Here is a 3,973-nt window from a genome sequence, read left to right on the forward strand (position 1 = left end):
TTGTATAACTATTGTTGTTGGCCATATTTCCGCTGTTATCTCTGATTATAATTGATTAGGTTAATTGCATGCTTAGTTTTTGATTAGTAGGTGATTCTGGAACGGGTCACTACATTTATGGTATCAGAGCATGCGTATGATTTTGGGATATAGATTCTGTTTTGGGATTTCCGTTGACCATTTTACCATTTTCCCTATTCTATCTTGTAGCGATGGCTGACCATTTTGATGACGGGAGTAGTCAGGGGAGTGTAGGTCGATGGGGTGACCAGGACGATCATAGACGTCATCGTGAGCATCGTCATCGTCGGGATGGTCCTAGGCGTTTCGATATGCATCGTTTCATGCAGATGGGGCCTAAGCCTTTAGTTGGCGGTGAGACTCCCGATGATGCGGAGGATTGGTTAGAGCGCATGGAGAGTTGTTTCCGCGCATTCCAGTGCACCGATGAGCAGAAGATGGAGACCCTTAGTTTTCTTCTCGAGGGCCGTGCTCGCAGGTGGTGGCGATCGACTTCTGCGCCGATAGTTCAGTCGCAGGGTAGAGCGACTTGGGTCGATTTCCGTGCAGCGTTCATGCAGCTGTACTTTCCTCCAGCCCTTCGCCAGGCCAAGACGATTGAGCTCCTGAACCTTAAGCAGGGGAGTATGTCTGTTGATGAGTATCAGCAGAAATTCTTTGAGTTGTTACCCTTCGCTCCTCATATCAGTGGCAGTTCTGAGGCCAAGTATGATCATTTCCTCCAGGGCCTTAATCAGGAGATCTTTGATCGAGTCACTGTCTGTGATAATCCTACTTCTTATGATGGGTTAGTGAACCGGTGTCGCCAGGCAGAGATCAGTCTCCAGCGTGGTAGGGCTATTCTTTCTTCTTCTAGACCTCCGAGTACTTTGAGGCCTCGATCTCAGTCATTCAAGAAATCTGGTTCATCTTCTTCTGGATCTGGATCTCGATCTAGTGGTGTTTTCCGCTTTGGTAAGAAGAAGGAGTCTTGTGCGCATTGTGGGAAGAACCATCCATCGGAGCAATGCCGAGTAGCCGCAGGAGCTTGTTATCAGTGCGGAGAGATGGGGCATATTAAGAAGAATTGTCCTCAGTTGCGAGGTGGAGCAGGATCCGGTTCTGGATCTCAGACGACTGTTCAGCAGAGGAGGCAGGGTCAGGCAGTGGGTAGTTCGAATCTTCGACCTCGTGCCCAAGGTCAGGTTTTTGCGCTGAACCAGGATCAGGCTGCAGATGAGACGGAGAGAGTCATAGCAGGTACTTTTCATTTATGCGGTATTCCTGCTTTTGTTCTTATTGATACAGGAGCCTCTCATTCCTTCATTTCTGCACGATTTGTTAAGCGTCATAGGTTACCCTATGTTTCTCTAGACGTCATTCTTTCTGTTTCTACTCCGATGGGTCATTCGGTGTTAGCGAAGCGTCTAGTGATGGGTTGTCCTTTAGATTTTGAGGGTAACGAGTTGACTGCGAATCTTATGATCCTAGAGATGGAAGATTTTGATTGTATCTTGGGTATAGACTTATTGACTACCTACCGAGCTACTGTGGATTGTTACCAGAAGCTTGTTCAGTTTCGTACGACTGAAAGCTCTAGTTGGTTTTTCTATGGTGAGGGAGCGCGACCTCCGATGCCAGTGGTATCTGCTCTGAAAGCCTGTCGTGCTTTAGAGTCGGGCGGGGAAGGCTACCTCATCTATGCGATTGATTCATCCACAGGTAGTGTTGGTCTAGAGGATATTCCAGTGGTTTGTGAATTTCCTGATGTTTTCCCAGATGAGATTCCTGGTTTTCCTCCGGTTAGAGAGGTGGAATTTGGCATAGATTTAATGCCAGGGACTGCACCGATTTCTCGTGCCCCCTATCGTCTTGCTCCGTCAGAGATGAGAGAGCTGAAGCAGCAATTGCAGGATCTTCTTGATAAGGGTTATATTCGCCCGAGTGTTTCGCCTTGGGGAGCTCCAGTCTTGTTTGTCAAGAAGAAGGATGGATCGATGCGGTTGTGCATTGATTATCGCCAGCTGAATCGGGTGACGATCAAAAACAAGTACCCTTTACCCCGTATTGATGACTTGTTCGATCAGCTTCAGGGTACTTCTGTTTACTCCAAGATCGACTTGCGATCGGGTTATCATCAGATGAGAGTCAGAGATGATGATATTTCCAAGACTGCATTTCGTACTCGTTATGGGCATTACGAGTTTCTAGTTATGCCATTCGGATTGACGAATGCGCCAGCGGTGTTCATGGATCTGATGAACCGAGTCTTCCAAGATTTTCTGGATCAGTTTGTGGTGGTTTTCATTGACGATATCTTGATCTATTCCCACAGTGTGGAAGAGCATGCCCAACACTTGAGGATTGTGTTGCAGATTCTTCGCGAGAAGCAATTGTATGCTAAGCTGAGTAAGTGCGAGTTCTGGATTGATCGTGTGGTATTCCTTGGTCATGTGATTTCCAAGGAAGGAGTTTCTGTGGATCCCAGCAAGATTGAAGCAGTGCTGAATTGGTCACGTCCGACGACGGTGGCTGAGATCCGTAGTTTTCTAGGTCTGGCAGGGTATTATCGTCGCTTCATCGTGAATTTCTCTCAGATAGCCAGACCATTGACGCAACTTACTCGGAGGGATGTTCCATTTGAGTGGTCATCCGAGTGCGAAGATAGTTTCAGAGAGCTTCGTCGACTTCTGACTTCTGCACCTGTTTTGGCGTTACCGTCAGGATCTGATGGTTTCAGTGTTTACACCGATGCCTCCACTCAAGGCTTAGGGTGTGTGTTGACGCAAAACGGTCATGTGATTGCTTATGCTTCCAGACAGCTGAAATCTCACGAGGAGAAGTATCCCACTCATGATCTGGAATTGGCAGCTATTGTGTTTGCGCTGAAGATTTGGCGTCATTATTTGTACGGTGTTCAGTTTGAAATCTTTACTGATCATAAGAGTCTGAAATATCTGTTCACTCAGGCTGAGTTGAACATGAGGCAACGTCGTTGGATGGATTTGCTGAAGGATTATGATTGCGAGATCAAGTACCATCCAGGTTCTGCGAATCTCACAGCTGATGCGCTTAGTCGCAAGGTGAGAGCCTCTGCACTTCAGACTTGTGCTATGACTAGTGCCATCCAGGATAGTTGCTCGTTGGGGTTTAACTTCAAGCATCGGAAAGGTATGGAGAGCATTCGTGTTGCTACCATTTTATCTGAGCCCAATTTGTTCACTCGGATTCGAGAAGCTCAGATGTCTGATCTCAAGACTCAGAGATTAGCTCGGTTAGTTGGTGGTGATAGTAATTTCCATTATCAGTCCAATGGTCTTCTGTGCTTATCTAATCGGGTTGTAGTACCAGAGGATGACACTTTGAGGGACGAGATATTGTCTCAGGCGCATCGAAGCAAGTTAAGTGTTCATCCAGGAAGCAACAAGATGTATAGAGACTTGAGGATGCGGTTTTGGTGGAAAGGGATGAAGCGCAGCGTGTATCAGTTTGTCTCCAAGTGTCTAGTTTGCCAACAGGTTAAGGCAGAGCACCGTCGACCGGGAGGATTGTTGTTGAACTTACCTATTCCAGAATGGAAGTGGGAGCATATTACGATGGATTTCATTACTCACTTGCCATTATCTTCGAGGAACAGCGATGCTATCTGGGTAGTGGTGGATCGACTCACCAAGTCTGCTCATTTTCTGCCGTATAATCGTGATTTCACTTTCGATCGTATGGCTCGATTGTACATTCAGGAGATTGTACGTTTGCATGGAGTGCCTGTCAGTATTGTTAGTGACAGAGATCCTCGTTTTACCTCACGGTTTTGGGGTAGTTTCCAGTCAGCTTTGGGTACTACACTGAGTCTGAGTACTGCTTATCATCCGGAGACTGACGGTCAATCAGAGAGGACTATCCGTACGCTTGAGGATATGTTGCGAGCCTGTGTTATGGATTTCGGACCCGCTTGGCAGGATCATTTGCCTTT

This window comes from Primulina eburnea, chromosome 11, assembly GCF_022965805.1.
Source record: "Primulina eburnea isolate SZY01 chromosome 11, ASM2296580v1, whole genome shotgun sequence".
NCBI lineage: Eukaryota > Viridiplantae > Streptophyta > Magnoliopsida > Lamiales > Gesneriaceae > Primulina > Primulina eburnea.